Below are 17,536 nucleotides of genomic sequence, written 5' to 3'. Positions count from 1 at the left end.
CATTTGACATATCAACATCAATGATTCTTTCCATAAATACCCCCCAAATAACATGAAATGTGTGCCACTTTCCCGTGTTATTCCGCTCCGGTAGCGAAAAGCTTGCCAGCCATTAACCCAGCTGTGTGACGTCACACGTGGCAAACACCAGCCTCGTCTGGATTGTTTGTTTTGTATCCTTCCGCTATTTTCGCTCAACATATGTGTAACCGGACCTCGCTAAACTTTTTTTATCTAACAATTCATGATGGGGAAGCGATGTGTAGTTGTGAGCTGTGAATGTTTCCTGATTGCTATAAACATTGATCATGGGTGCTGGAAGATTGTGCACAAAACTCGGGTCAGAATTAAGTTACTACAGGTGTTATGCCAGCTTGAGCTAAATGTCACCAGAGTACAGTGAACTTGCCTAGTGACTGAAATATATAAAAGTTGAAGTGAAATAAGTAAGGCCAAAAATGAATTACGTCTGAATATCTTTATTATTTTTACCACTTTTAATTATTTGTGGGCTCGCACATATACCAAAATAGACTAATGTACACTGCAATAAAGATAAAATGTTACAAGTGAAAAATTAACAAAAGAACCCTTTTTTATTTATCAAACAGTAAATTAATACAATCTTACAAATTTGTGATTTGGAAAATGTTGTTATATTTACATGTTTCTTTGGAAAAATAATATTGTAAATGATGTACTTTGTAAATTATTTACATCATGCGAAACCATTTTAACCAGTTCAGCTGCATGATTTATGTCAAATTACAGATTTGGCCATTGAAATCCCTGATAGCGGCCTCCCGGCTCAGGGTAAGTCTTCCGTATCTCGGTTACAGCACATGCAGCGGGACTCTGATTTTTGGGCCGAGTAGGCCTACACCCCAGCACCAACGTACAAACTGTCGATAAGCTGTATATCGATACTTCCTAATGAAAAAAAAGTATACAGATTATAAATATATTTGGAGAAAAATAAAATGTTATGTAGTAGCCTACTATTATGTAGCAATGGTTACAAATTGGCTTATAACATGATATTTGTATTTTACTTGTACAAAATAAATATGAGGTTATACATGACTGCTTGACAGAATCATAGACCTCTTATATATTTCCTCACATGTGTAGTTGTTTCTTTTCTCAAGCATACATTGAACTTGCATACACAGAAAAAATAAAAGCCAAGCTGTTTTTGACTGCTTGAAAGAGTTTAATGGTATCTTTAAAAGTGTACCATATCTGTAGCGACTAAAAGTATTATATGAAAGCAAAGCTGCAATAGGCAGTTGGGTCAATCAATATTTACTTACTGGTGTAGTGGGCCATCAACTGCTCTGTGTTGTTGTTTGTATTGAAGATACGCTATTTTCAGTGTCCAAACACTGAGACAGCCTTCTCTAAAGCCTGGGTGGCTAATAATGCACCTTGGTTTCTCGTCGGTGTCTTCTATCTGGCAGAGTCCTGCACGGGTCTGATTTTCAAGACCCGCTCCCGCCCCGCACCCGTGACGTGCAGTACCGAACCCGCCCCGCTACCCGCACATATTGCCAATTAGTCCCGCAACCCGACCCGACCCGCCGGCACATGATCCGCAACCCGACCCGAACCCGCATATATATAAGCAGTGACAAGGTGCAATTATTAACACACGCAGTTGCATATTTGGCTCAAAAAGCCTGGGATGTTGTTTATTTTCTCCATCTAGGATGACACCAAAAGCCTCCCAGACGTTGGATTTTGCTCTTGAGGAAGAGTTATTGAAAATGCTGTATTCTCCGCTATAGAGAGCTTCACCTCAGCCATTCAGAATGTGGTGCGCTCAGCAGCAGATAGATGCACTGCAGAGGTTATGATTATGCTCGGTACCGCGGAGGAGAGGTCTGAGGATTTAAACATTAAACTAAATTATTATTGTTTAAATATATTTATTATGCAACACCCGCAACCGGACCCGCATCATCTTTGTTTTACCCAGAAGTGAACCCGGAAAAAAGCGTTTGAAAAAATACCACCCGCAAATCACCTTTTTTGCGGGTCACCCGTCGGGTACCCGCGGATACCCGACCCGATGCAGGACTCTGCTATCTGGTCAGTAGGTTGCAAACTGTCTATTTGTTCCATCACCTGCCAGATCTCTCTGCAGCATACACATTCATCTGCAGTGGGCATGCTTTCACAGCATTGACATGTACACCTGAATATTGTACATAACATTAAAAAACAAAACAATATCTGCCGGACGTGTGAGGAACAGATGACAAATTAAGATCGACATTTAGTGCAGGTCAAACTAAATAAAACAGAATTTACCATTCAGTATTGCCGACTCGAGTCTCGCCGGCTGCGGAATCCGCTTCTCTTTCACAAGTTTCTGCCTCGTTGTTCGATTGCTGGGCAGGAGGCTCGTACTTATAAGGCAAAATGCCTTGAAGTGAAAGGCTAGCTGGTTCACTCTCTACTTCTGTAACTGAATCCAGATAACCCACTGAATCTGAGCTTGAATGATCGCTGTCGCTGTCGCTGTCTGAAGTTATCGCGTTGCTTGCCATTTGGACTGATTTGATCAAATGGCAATGTTTGCCACGTGTGACGTCACCGCTCGTTCGGGAGTGATCGGGGGCGTACTCGGCAAACTTCGGAACCAACATCGGTTTTTAACGTATATGTCATTTAATTATGACGAAACTTTAAAAAAAATTATTTATTTTTATTCTGGTGATATCTAAACTACATGTTAAAAAACACCTGTGTTAGATGCATTACATGGCCTTTAAAGGGCTCCACCAGGCACAGATTTTCTTGTCTGTAATTACAGAAGGCAAACTCCCGAAAGACTCTGTGGAAGGTATCGCTACAGATTGTGCCTGTCTGGAAACAAGAATGGTATTCATTTGGTTAATTAAAAGTTTGGTATTCAAAAATCTTGAAAACCACATTTTATTCTTACCCTTCCTATGGAAAACGATCGATGTTCAAGCATTTTTATAAATACTTGCTGGGATAATGCTGGGCTGGCCAATTTAATTTGCTTGAATGATGTGAACACATCAAACTTAAAAATAATTTTGCAGCTGTCGGTTGCTGGCCAGTATTTGTATCCCAGCAAGTCACCTATGCTCGGGGACCATTTGGCGGAACAAATTGGACAGCACACAGAAGGCAGACGAACGTTGTATGGACCTGAGAAAAAATATAAATGTGCAATTTGACAGCTATCTATGCAATGTAGGACAAAAGTATAATAGTAATCCTGTATTTCTGCTTGATCGTCTTCTGGTGGCAACAAACCATTGATAGTCACCAACACAGTCTGCTTTCCTGGGATGATGGTGAAATCTTGGCTTGGACCACAGAAGCAGATTTGGGATGGTGGAGGAATTGGAAGCAGACACACTGCAGCAAAGACAATTTCAGAGATTCATATGCATGTTAGGACATGTTAGGACATGTAGTCAATACAAATTGAGACATTTTAACAGTTAAAGCAAACTTCCGACATGGTGAAAATGATGCCGCTGTATATGTCGTGCACATTAGGAAACCATGGTAAGGGAATATGTAATACATTATTTGAATCCACCTTGTTCACAGAGTCCATATTGGCCACTTTCATCCACAACCACTAAGGATGTGGGAGGAATAGGTCTGTAAAACCCATCAAACATGGCTTCCCTGTCATGGAAGACATGTTTACCATGGATAATAGGGTCACATGCCGGACAAAGAAAGGGAGTTCCTGATGGAACACAGTCCAAGCACCGGACCACAGCATCAGCAGTTTTGCATTGGAGACAGGAACGTGTAGTGACAATCTCTGCAGCCAATTTCAAATTAAGGAGCTCTGGCATTGCAGCTCTGAATTTTTGTTCACGTTTCAACTGTCTTTGGGTCCATGTTGATGCAGTGGGTGTTTCTTCTGATGATGCAGGGACAGTGAGAGAACCCAACAGGTTTCTCAGTGTCTGAAGATGTTGATCTAAAATAACAAAATATAAAACAAATCATGGAATTTAGTTTAATTAAAAAAAGATATTCCATACATGGCTTTTTACTTTACAATGTATCATGAACAAAGCTATTACATACTACAAACAATTACCTACATTTCAAGTTGAAGGATAATTTAAGAATTCCTTGTGCATACCAAGACTTGGGACCTGTAGAGGAATCTCATGTGTCTCCTCGACCTCTGGGGACTCCTGAGAGCTGGAAGGTTTAACTGCATAAAACAAAGTACGATGATATGGGAAACATTATTGAGGACGGACCAACGACATTAAAACTTAATGAAACACTAGAACTAGATTATATTTTACAGACCAGATTGATTCTTATTCCAATGTTGGGCTATAATGTTCCCATCCAGGTCCCTCTTCCTCCAGGAAACATTTGATCCTTGCGTTATTTTCTTTGGTTTCTTTGGTATCTTAATATATAAATATATAAGAGATTATATATTTCCCTTAATTGTTGCACACACATCTTTGTAATGTGTGTGTCTTTTATCATTTGAGTAAATGTTATAATACATATTTGGATAATGTACTTGCCTTATTTGCCAACTCATCTGCGAGGGCATTCCCTATCTCTAGCCATTCATTCAGTTGCTTGGATTCCATTTTTAAGTGAGGATAAAAAGGGCAACAACAAACAAAGGATGAACTGACATACAGGGGAGAGAAAAACAAAACAAAAGACAAGAAAACAAGAGGGGTGAAAGAGAGTAGGAAGAGGAATATGGCTCTGAAAAGAACTGTTGATTTTTTTATGATAATAGGCTACTTCAAATAATTGAATTGATAGATGACCTGAAAAAAACCAAACAGATGAACTCAGATTAGCTGTGCTACCATGTAATTTAATTGTTGCTTCATAAATAAGCATTTGCCAAAATAAAACTACAGGCACCAGAATCAATCTTATTGGCAATAAAAATCTACAAGAGATTGTACAGTGCAATCAGAGAGATACAGTATGTCCACGTTTTTGAGCAAGTCCACGAATCCAGTCTTTGTCAAGTCTGTCACCACCTTCGCGCAGCTACTGGCGCCACTTCGTCCGGTCCTCCGCCAGCCTCTCCCAGTTATCCGTCGCAATGTCCAGGGCCTTCATGTCACGTTTTACGACATCCTTGAAGCGCAGCAGTGGTCGTCCTCTGCCTCTGGAACCGGCGCTCAGCTCGCTGTATAAGATGTACTTTGGCAGGCGGCCATCTGGCATTCGGCGAAGGTGACCAAGCCACCGCAGCCTCTTTCAGTGTTTGAAACATTGACTTGCTGCCCGTACGCGCCAGCACCGCCTCGTTCGTGACCTTGTCCCGCCATGTGATCCCGAGGATGTTGCGCAGGCACCGCCTGTGAAAAGCATTTAGCTCTCTTTCGTGCCGCGCGTAAGTTGACCACGCCTCGGAACCATACAGCAGGACGCTGACCACGCAACATTGGTAGATGCGTGTCTTAGTGCGCTCGGTGAGGTATTTGTTGGTCCAGGCTCTTGAGCGCAAACGACTGAAAGACGTTGCGGCTTTGCCGATTCGAGTCTGGATCTCCTTATCTAATGACAGGTCACTGCTGATTGTTGAGCCAAGATACGTGAACTGGTCAACAGTCTCCAGCACATGCTCGTTCACCATTACCGGTGACGCTGCGCTTCCTGCTTGGTGCATAACAACTGTCTTTTTGATGTTGATGATCAGTGCAAATTCAGAGCATGCTGCACTGAATCTGTCCATCAGGCGATGTAGACCAGCTGCGCTGTGAGACACCAGAGCTGCGTCGTCCGCGAACAAGAGCTCACGAACTAGCACCTTCCTTACCTTTCTTTTCGCGTGCAGTCGGGCCAGATTAAACAGCTTCCCATCTGACCGCGTGTGCAGGAAAACGCCGTCTTCGTCCACGTGATCGCTGAATGCATGATGCATCACAACAGAGAAGAAGATGCCGAAGAGCATGGGCGCTAACACGCAGCCTTGTTTGACTCCACTGCGAACGGAGAAGCTGCCTGAAGTAGATCCTTCAAAGAAAACTGTTGCTGACATGTCCTCGTGAAGCGATTTGACCAGCCCGAGCAGTGTCGGTGGGCAGCCAAGTTTTTGCAAGATGGCGAACAGTCCTTCCCGACTCACCATGTCGAAAGCCTTCGTCAGGTCGACAAACGCCATGTGCAGTGGTTTGTTTTGCTCTCTGCACTTTTCTTGCACCTGGCGCAACGTGAAGACCATGTCTGTTGTTGATCGGCCACTTCGAAACCCGCACTGTGACTCTGGGTATACGCGAGCGGCCAGTTTCTGGAGCAGAATTCTGGAGAAGACCTTGCCAAGTACGCTCAGTAGCGAAATGCCAGGGTAGTTGTTACATGTGATGCTTTCACAAAATTTAAGTTGAATTAGCGAATGTTTAAAGTAGTAAAACAACTATGACCTGATGATATTCAAGTGTTGAACTTACCCTAACTATCATTAATGCAACATGTTAGGTGACATTTAGAAGAAAAAAAAAGTGTGCATTATGAAAAGCGCCATGTAAATGTCAACTATTATTATTATTATTAAAATGCCATTTCCTTTCGCATTGTTTACGGTCATATCATGTCCTGGTCTGGTTAGCTGAATATACATACTTTTGCCATTGTTATGTGTTATGTCACGTGCTACCAAGGGTTTTGTTTTTAGGCAAGATTTTAGCTCCTTTTGTGCGAAGGAGAAAACTCTCCCTCCAACTTGTTGTAGTCGAACCTTCTTATATTGCAATACATATCCGTTAGCGCATATAAGCTAAGCGCTAAGCTAAGCGCTAACCTTTACAGCCATGCTATTGCTAACAACAAGCATTCGCCTATACTGCCTATGCCACGGGCCAGCCCTAAAACGTAAAACTGAAATATCGTGGTTAAACATGATTAGTAGAAAAACGACAGGATTAATTAAAAGCGTAAACAAATAAAATAAAATACAGAAATCAGATTTACCACTTGTAAAGCTCTGACGCTCTTTAACAATTCTTCTTCTTCTTCATCTTCATCTTCTTGGCTCGTCGCACTTTTATTGATACGCAAGGTTGAAGTTCACGGGATTACGATCGTGACAAAACGTGACAAAAGGTCGTAATAAACTGCTGCTAGAAATGAATAGGGGGAAAGCTACGTGGCTGGGTCGTAATATCGTGATCAACACTGCTTAAACAATCGACCTATTTGGTCGTTTTTTGTAGGAGGACAGGCTGCTACCAGGACATACCAGAGAGGCCAGCTCAGCGGACATTTTCAAACGCCAGCTAAAGACAAATCTTTTTAGATTAGCTTTTTATTAGCAACCCCCCCACTTTAAATCTTTTAGTCTTTATTATTTGCCTACTAACACTTAAATAAATATTATAAGATAAAACCCTTTAACAGATTCAATAGCAACATTTATTTTTACGTTGTTTTTTAAATATTTGAATTGTTTAACCTTTATTAGAATTATGAAGTTTTTATTACTATTATATTTTTTATTTCTGTTGTACCTATACAGTCCCCTCCAAAACTATTGCAACAGCGAGGACAATTGCTTTATGTTGGCTGTACACTGAAAACAATTAGGTTTGACATCAAAAGATGAATATGAGACAAAAGGTTCAGCTTTTCATTCTAGGCAGCGCCATATAGACTGAGAGTTACGTCATCTCCGTTCACTCCAATGGACCACTTTTTTACAGCAATGGCGGATCGTGGAGCCTCTCAATCGTTCCCCGGAAGTTAGCGCCAAGGTTGGCAGAGCTGTAGAGTTGCAGCATAATAGCCCGTTCGTGAAGGACTTTTAAAGGTAAGAAGAAGTTTAAAGATTTATATTGCGGATATTATCAGTACATCTGATTCAAATTAACATGTGTATCAAAGGATGTCAGTGGATTATCCCAAAATTAGTAGATTTAGGGAACGTTTACAGATAACAGATTAAGCTAGGATACCATACCATAGTACCATACACTATACCATAGTGGTTGAATACACAGTATTAGGAAACACTTTATACTTACTGGACATGTTATACTCATTACATACTGTATATAAAATATGACCAAGAATGTGAGACAACTTTATAGAAATTCATATCACATCTGTTACTGATGCCATTTGTCATACTTTGTTAAACTCACAAATAATAAAGTTCCATAACTTCAGTTGGGAACAAAGACCACACATTATCTCCCCAAGGCAATTTCCCATCCAATAGGTGTGCTATATAGGTGTGTATAACCCTTTCTCCTGTCTGTTACTCCCTCTTTCAGCACAAGAACCAGAGGGGGATTCAATGGAGCCTGAATACCTGCACTGAGACCCTCACCCTGCCCCCTGAGTCTCAACTCTCAGTGTTTTTCAAGCCTTTCCCTGTTTTTTTGTATTAAACAAAACATTAAGCTTTCCCAATGGTGTGGTTTTCGTTTTGTGAAAAAGTGCAAATGCAGTGTTTGTATATAATAACCTCACATATTTTTTTGCTGTTGGTCGTGAAATTGCTCCTGCTGACTTGAGCCAGCCATTTTTTCCTCTGCTCTGTGTCAGTGGGGAGCAATTTGAGATTCCCCAGGCAGCACAGCAAACCATGGTGGCGACTAGGAGGCAGCACAGCAAACCAGGACAACACAGAGGAAAAGGCACAGACAAACTGCATGATATGCTATTCAATGTTTATTGAATTCCATGTATTTGCAATGGATGTTCCTAAAACAACACATTTAACATCATCATCATCATTATGCTGCTGCTGCTGCTGCTAGTCACCTGTCGGTCTCCTGTCCTTTCTGAAAGCCATAAAGATGACATTAGTCATTTAGATAACTTGTGTCCTCAATTACCATGGGATTACTGAAACTACCATGAATTTACGAAAATGGTAGAAATGAATCTAATCTGAATTTTGAAGCATTCCTTTAGATCCCCTCCCTCTAAATATATCAATAAACATTAGAAAGTGATGCTCCTGACTACCATACAAGTTTAAGAAGATAATATTGGTTTTAAAGAATTCAAAGCTATAAATAAACAGCAACAGGCTCTTTAACCAAGGCACTGTTAGCCTAACATGTAAACTAGTTGTTCACACTAATCCTAATATGATCAAATTCTATTTTATTTTTTAAAACATATTGATGTAAATACATACACATATCGATTTGTTGTATAAATATTGCAAATCAAAACCTTTATTCACTAATAATTACCAAAAATCGTAGTTCTATCTCCTGTTATCAATGCATTCACATTGCCCGCCATGAACTTCCGGGGAACGATCCTCGTCTACATGAACCACGTGACGATAACCGTTTTTGGACTTCCGCTGTCGTAATTCTTCTATCTATATGGCGCTGATTCTAGGTATTTAGATCTAGATCTGTAGTTCAACAACTGAGAAGATAGCACCTTTTGTTTAAACCCACCTATTTTTCAAGTGAGCAAATGGAACATGTGACTGACAGGTGTTTTTTGTTGCCCATGTCTCCTGCTACATTGATTATTCAAACAATCAATAGCACTGCATGTCTGCTCTCAGTTTTAGCCTTGGGTTTTGCAGACTGCCTTTTTAGTTAAAACTACATGAAGACTAGAGAGCTGCCTATGGGAGAAAAGCAAACCATTTTGAAACTGAGAAAATATGGAAAATCAGTTACACAAACATTGGCCATAGCCAGTACAACCATTTAGAATTTCATTAAGAAGAAAGCAAGCACTACTGAGCATCAGACTTCAAACCGGTAGACCAAGGAAAACATCAGCAGTTGATGACAGAAACATTGTGAGAACTGTAAAGAAACATCCACAACAACAGGAGTGAAGGTATCACAATGCACCGTTAGCAGAAGACTTTGGGAACAAAAGTACAGAGGCTACACCTGAAGATGCAAACCACTCATTAGCAATAAGGAAGGCCAGATTTGAATTAGCCAAAAAGTACAGAAACGAGGCTCCAAAGTTCTGGGACAAAGTTTTATAGACTGATGGGTCAAAGATGAACCTTTACCAAAGTGATGGAAAGGCTAACGTGTGGAAAAACAAAGGATCTGCTCATGATCCCAAACACACAAGCTCATCTGTGAAACAGGGTGGAGGTGATGTCATGGCTTGGTTTTGCATGGCTCCTTCTGGACGGGCTCATTGATCTTCATTGATGATGTAACACAGGATGGCAGCAGCAAAATGAACTCACAAGTCTACAGAAACATTTTGTCTGCCAATTTAAAGAGAGATGCAACCAAACTGATCCTTCGTCATGCAGCAAGACAACAACCCAAAACTCACTGCCAAAACCACCAAGGAGTTTATCTGGGAAAAGAAGTGGAAGTCAATCTCCAGACTTAAACTTAAAGAAATGACGTAAGCTCCATGATCAAAACTGCCAAAAAGAATTTCATCAATGTCAAAACTGAGGAAAACAAAAATAAACCCCGTGAACTTTGGAAATTACTCAATAACCAGCCTGGCTGCAGTAAAAAACTCAAAACGAGATTTTCAAACTTAAACATAAAGACAGATAACAGGCTCATCACAGACAAACTGGACGTGGCCAATTACTTGAACATTTTTTTCACAAACATAGCCACAACTCTTGTAAATAAATTACCCTCCCACTCAGGGCTTTTTGGAGTAGATCACATCATGACCTACTACAAAAACCTAGGGGTATGCAAAGATGATTTCAGTCTAGCAAGGGTAACATCAGCAGAGGTACTCATTAAACTGAGCGCCCTCCAACCTAACAAGGCCACTGGCCACGACAATATCCCCTCCAAATTCCTCAGAGACACAGCAACCGCCATCTCTCCAGTCATAGCTCACATAATTAACCTCTCCATAAAAACAGGGAAAAGTACCCAAAGACTTCAAAATTGCAAGAGTAACCCCCCTGCACAAAAAGGGCAGCAAATTGGACCCAGGCAACTACCGCCCTATTTCTATACTTACCTCCATCTCGAAAGTCATGGAAAAAATAGTATATGAACAGGTCGAAAAGTACCTCGCGGACAAGAAACTAATCTATGAATTTCAATCTGGCTTTAGAACATCCCACTCCACTGACACATGCCTTCTTTATTTAAACGACCACATCAAACAAGAGGTGGACGAGGGCAAATACTGCGGCATGGTGATGCTGGACCTGCAAAAGGCTTTCGACACTGTCAATCACCCCCTTCTGATTGACAAGCTAAAAGCAATTGGTTTTGATAAACTATCGGTGAGCTGGATGCAATCCTACCTGGAGGGGAGAGAACAGATGGTGGAGGTAAACGGTACTCTGTCCCCCCCCCTCCCAGTGAGCTGTGGTGTTCCACAAGGAAGCATATTAGGTCCGTTACTGTTCCTAATTTATGCAAATGACATGTCATCAGCATGTGACTGCAACTTGTTCCTGTTCGCGGACGACTCAGCCCTGCTGGTCTCTGACAGGAGCAGATTGCAGGTTGAAAAAACCCTCAGCTCCGAGCTCGGCAGAATCTGCACCTGGCTCGCCGATAATAAATGATCATTACACCTGGGTAAAACAGAGTCCATTCTCTTCGGTTCGAAACATAATCTCAGCAAATCCGACGACTTCTCAGTTGCAGTGGGTGACATTATTGTCACAAGTAAGAAGGAAATTACATACCTAGGATCTATTCTTGAGGCAAACCTCTCCTGTGACAAAATGGCATCCAATGTAATAAAAAAGTCAATCAAAGAACTAGATTCCTATACCGGATCTCCTCTCTGGTAAACAAAAACACCCTGAAAACTCTTGCAGGAGCACTCATTCAAGGGTACTATGACTATGCTTGCACGTCATGGTACCATAGCAACTCCAAGGCGCTAAAAATAAAACTTCAAACATCACAAAATAAACTGGTCAGACTACTGCTTGACCTTTCATCTAGAACCCACCTCACCTCTGCCCACTTTGACAACCTAGGATGGCTTAGAGTAGACGACAGAGTACAGCTACTTGCAATGGGCCGGGTCTACAAGATCCAATACACCTCTATGGTACCCATGTACATGTCAAAATTCTTCCCAAAGGTCAAGGAATATCATGATCATAACACCAGAGGGAGCTCCACAAATCATGTAAAACCCAGATTTGGCACAAAAAAAGGGGAATACACGTTTCGCAATTATGCCACATCAAGGTGGAACGCTCTTCCCACTACTGTAAAGGAAAGTAAAACTATACTTACCTTCAAAACCTCTCTTAAAGAGCACCTTCGGGGGAGAGCATTGCAAAACTGGCTCCGGTAATGGTACAAATCTCAACCTGTCGTACAATGGACAGCTTCCCCCCCCATCTATGTATATACTCGCATTTTAGACTCTGTTACTAACTGTATATCTGTAGACTTGGTATGTCTTAAATGTCCGGTTAGGATGTATTAGAACGAAATCTAAAATGAAATTTGTAAGTAAGCCATCTGTATGTAAAAAAACACCTGTATGTAAATTGTAAATAAGCCATCTGTATGTCAAATATGTCTTGTATGTCTTAAATGATATGATGAATTGGAAATGGGGGACCCTGATGTAAACAAGACGAAAGTCTTTCTCTGGTCTGCATCACCTTAACAATTGTATGTTTTGAGCTGTACTGTACTGTACCCAATATACAAGCTGTTAATAAACTTTTCAATCAATCAATCAATCAAACCCTCTTGAGCATGCATTATACCTGCTAAAGAGGAGACTGAAGGGAGAAACCCCCCAACGCAAACTACAACTGAAAGAGGCTGCGGTGAAAGCATCACTGTTCGGTTTTACTCCCACTGAAAAGGGTTGGACAACACGGGGCGTGACCACTCAGCTTTAGTTTAGGATTTATTCTTTAAGTTAGTTTCAAAGTTAACTTCCTCCATACAAAGTTAGCTTTTTCTTCTTACAAATATATTTTAAGTTAGGTTATCAACCTAAGAGAAAACACATTATAAACAAATGACATAAAGCATACACAACAAAAGTCTATCACCATAAACACATATTTAAGCCAAACACTCACCGGCTGCCCGTGTGCCCTGTGGCTGATCAAAACATGACTGACAAACATTTCAGTGGCCCTTTTTAAGATGGCTGACGGTCCCTCATCAAATGAGTCCCAAGGGAAACAAAATATTGTAACCAAGGTTCCCCCCCCAACTGAGACCTATTTTGCATGACAATCTGCACAACTAAACCAGTATATTAATGCTTCATGATTGAAATAAATAGATAGAAAATAAATGAATAAACAACCAAAATTAACCACTTGGGCTCCCGATCACTAGATCCAGGGAGACCACACAAAATTCACCCTGGACACCCAAAACCAGAGTCTCTTGTAGTGGGGTGCCTGGGACTTCTTGGTTTTTTCAAGCCAAGGAGGGACGTCCTGCCCTCCCAGCCAAGCGAGACGGGTCCTCCCATCTCCATACAACCGGAGCTGGAACCGGTCGGCCACTGCAACCGTTCACAGCCCTGAAGAACTTTCAGGACAGTTCCCTGGCCTCTACTGCTCCTCCATGGGGAGCAATACCACCAGTCTCCGTACGCCTCTGCAGAGGATGGCAGTTGGGGCTGGGACTGTCCGTCTCTTCTGGGATCCAGCAGTTAGGGGGGCAGGAAGGCCCACACAGGTCTGAATATCAGTGTCCCGGACGACTCCTCTTCTGTCTGGATAGGCCTTTACAACTCTGTCTAGTCGAAATTGACCTCTTAAGGTGTTCTGGTCCGCGATCCAGACCAGGTCTCCCACCTGGACATTCCTGGCAGCTTGGTGCCATTTGGGTCGGAGGAACAGGTTTGGGCCTGCCAAATCACTCCAGCTTGTCCAGAACTTATCTACTCCGGCCTGGATAGCCTTTAACCTGTGCCAAGAGCGGCCTTCTAAGCTGATCCCCTCCTGGAAGGCGGACTTTCGCTCCTCCATGGCCAGCACAGGCCTTTTCTGTCTCACTTGCGAGACCTTCGCCTCCCACTTTGCTTGACCCGAGGCCTGATTATTTTTGCTCATCCACGCCTCTGCGGCCCGTCGAACCCAGGTTTTTACTCCATATAGTTTCGACAGGGTACTGAACCGTTCAGGTTCCACAAGGCTGACAAGCGCTGCACCCCAGGGCATCCTCTTCGGTTTCTCCACCACTTGAACCAGCCCTTGGATTTCAACCGGTGACTGTGGATCTATGGAACTACCGTCCCCTGAGGCTCCTGTATCAGTGCCAATTTAATTCCTGCTTGGGTCAGAGGTCTTCTTCGATTGAGTTTTGGTGACCACCGCTGAGAATGCTTTCCTTTGAAGCCTCGTAACCTCATCACTGATGCCAGTTGCTACAACGCTGGCTGACTTCACTGGCCACTCAGCCTCCGGCCTTCTCAGAAACTCTGGGCCTCTTTGCCACTCTGACTCCTCGTTGAGCTCCTCTGGAGTAGCTCCCCTTGTGATGATGTCAGCTATGTTACGACAGCCCTCGATCCACTTCCATTCATCCACTGGTCCAGCCTTCTGCCTTTCTCCAATCCGGTTAGCATAGAAGGTTTGGTAGCCATAGCTATCCTTCTGTATAGCTCCCAATACCGTTTGGCTATCGACGAGGTGAATCCAGCGCTCGATGTTCAGGCGACCGTGCTTCTCAACATATTTCCTCAGTCGACTCGCGAAGACCGTGCCGCACATCTCCGCCTTGATCACTTCCCCCTTCTGATCGAGAGGTGCCAGCTTTGCTTTGGACTCTACTAGCCTGACGATCACTCCTTCTTGCGTCTCCCAACGCAGGTAGAGCACAGCTCCATAGGCGTCCTCACTCCCATCTGAGAAAGTGATTTCCTAGGGGCGGACTTTCCATCTTGGTGGCGTGACACATCTGTCGAATTTGACCTGGCTTAGTCTTGCATACTCCTCAAACAGCTTCACTGGCGCCTCTCGGAGGCCTAGCGAGAGAGGGGCATCCCAAGTCTCCTTGGACAGATTTCCTCTCCCTGCCTCTTGAAAGGCTCTCCTCACAAGTATCGCCCCATTCTGCTTTGCCGGAGTCACTAAACCAATGGGGTCGTAGAGCCCAGCTACCTGACTCAGCAACATTCTCCTGGTCAGGACTGCTGGTGTCTTTTCCCTGACCTCGTCCTCTCGGAGATCCAGTCCCGTCTTCATTTTCCCTCTGCGTTTGGAGAAGTTGATTGATGTCATCATATACGTATAACTTGTCCTCCTCCACGTCGTAACCAATGCCAAGCGCTTTATTGTCTTCCTCCCGCATCTGGTTCGGCAGTATCAGAGTTTTGGGTTCCGACACAGGTCTTGCATCGCCACTTGTTCCAGTTATGGCTCTAGGCCTCCCACTCTGACCAGGCCGGATCCAAGGCTTGAGAGAGAAGCCTCCAGCGTCGAGAATCTCCTCCACCCCATCGGTGATTTCATTCAGTCTCTCTAGGTCATTGTGAGATGTAAGGATGTCATCCACGTAACTGTCCTCTTCTAGGACTCGGCGCTCCTCTTCCATGGCTGTAAACTGGGGCAGTCTCACCGTCTCTCTCATGGCAAGCTGTGCGATGCAGCCAGCTGGTCGGTCACCGATGTTGACCCTAGTGATGGCGTACTCTTCTATCTTCTCTTCTGCAGTGTCTCTCCAGAGAAAGCGATGAAGATGGACTTCCCTTTTCTTCAGCCAGACTGAGTTATACATCTTTTTAATGTCTCCCAGGGCTGCGTGCTCTCCTGTTCTGAACCTTAAGAGGACTCCTCTGATGGGGTTGAGGACATCCAGACCTTTGAACAGGAGGTCGTTCATGCTTACTCCCTGGTACTCCTGGCCACTATTCCATACAATCCTGAAGGTTGTTGTTACTGAATGGGGATTTGGCGTAACCAGGTGGCTAATGTACCACACTGGACCTTCCCAACTATCGATCTCTTCCTTGGTGAGTTTTACCGCTGCTCCCCTTGTGACCATCTCATGTATTTGCTCTGCATAAGCCGTCTTCCACTCTGGGTCTTTCTCAAGGCGCTTTTCAGTTCTTCAGAAGGCTGCCTCCAATCCTCACTTGTTGTTTGGAAGCAACACAGGATCCACCCTCCACGGGTATGCTGCTTCCCAGTGAGGGGACATGCTGTGCTCGTTTTCTGTTACATAAGTTAGGCCCTCCTTGATCTTCTCGAGCTCTTTTTCTTCTGCTAGCGTCATCTCTTTCCCTCCTGGTTGGCATCCACTGCATCGACATCCACCACATTTGGGTTCGCAAGTCGCACCGATGCTGTCCCACTTCCACCAGTCGAGTATCTCCTTACTGGCTACAGCTGTACTCCGGAGCACTCCGGGTCCACGGGGGTCTCTTTGTATGACACTACGGCTGTTCTCAACGATCTAGCGAAGTGGGTTCTGGACTTGTGCATCGCCATGTCCACGCTCTCGAATAGATCGGGATGTGCTTCGCCAACAATTTTGCCCAGCGGACTGTCCCACAAAACGAGGTCTTCTATCACCCTGGTCTTCTGTGGGGCGAGACGTCCTTCCTTGTGGCTAATCAGAAGCTCAACTTGTTTTGGACGGGCCAGCTCCTCAGTCGCGACTTCTGGGAAAAACCTCTTGAGCTGCTGCGGGGTTACTGCCTGGTTTACTCTGGCTATCCTCTCCAAGCCATAGCAGAGAAGTTCATGAGCCCTTTCTTTACCCTCTGGGGTTTTCACCCTTACTCTCAGGGTGTACTTCTTGGTAGCGACCTTCATTGTCATCTTTCCAACTCCCTGGATGACCAACGTGATGTCCTCACCCCTTAGCTGGAGACGTTTGGCGGCTTTGTGGGTGATATAGTTTGTGTCCGAAGCAAGTTCTATCTAGGGTGCCGATCTTCTGTCCTGCGTTTGCGGTCACCATCATCAGCATCATGATGACTGGGTGCTCCTTTGGTCCACTCTCCATCAGCCTGTTCTCATTTCTGCTGGTGCGAATCGCCGCTGTGGCCTTGCTGGTGAAGGCCTTCTTGTACTTTTCCAGCAAATCCCGAGGCAGATTGGCCAAGAACTTTTCTTGGTCCTCATTCAGCTTGGCTTTTCCTCTAATTCTTTCTGCCCTTCCACTGCCCTCCTCCGTTCTCCTCTTTTTTGGGCAGAGGTGGTAATGGTGATCAGAGGATTTCCCTTTCAGACAGCCTTCTTTTGTACAGAGGAACCTCTGAGTGCATTTGCTGTCTTCACCATGAGAGCCTAAGCACTTTGAACATGCTCCTGCCTTCTTCAAGAGAGCCTTTTTTCCTGGCTTGTCAAGCCCTCGGAAGTCCTTGCAGGCAAACAACCTTCCTCCGTGCTCCTCGTCCCCACACATGACACGCACCCCTCTTGTGGCCTTTGTGAAGGCCTTCCTCTTCTCCTTTCTGTCAGACTGCTCAGGAGAGTTCACGGTCGACAGTTGCTCCATTCTCTCGAGGACTTCCTCTTGCTTCTTCAGAAACCGTAGGAGACAGTCGAAGTGGTTGCTTGGTGTTATACCGTTCATGGGGTCACTCACTTGAAGGAGCCAGTCCCGCTTTATGTTATCTGGAAACTTGCTCTCAATGGACTTGACAACTAGAC

At 43.8% G+C, this 17,536-nt stretch overlaps 1 long non-coding RNA gene across 1 annotated transcript; it reads left to right on the top strand.

The window, feature by feature from the left end:
- The first annotated feature begins 7,664 nt into the window (after window positions 1-7,664).
- On the top strand, window positions 7,665-13,134 carry LOC307021709. The gene is made up of 2 exons (XR_013803224.1): window positions 7,665-7,804; window positions 8,271-13,134. It is a non-coding gene; the product is annotated as an uncharacterized lncRNA (long non-coding RNA).
- Window positions 13,135-17,536: the final 4,402 nt, after the last annotated feature.

Source organism: Notothenia rossii (assembly GCF_949606895.1).
Source record: "Notothenia rossii genome assembly, chromosome: 10".
Taxonomy (NCBI): domain Eukaryota; kingdom Metazoa; phylum Chordata; class Actinopteri; order Perciformes; family Nototheniidae; genus Notothenia; species Notothenia rossii.
This window is presented reverse-complemented; position numbering and strand designations above follow the sequence as displayed.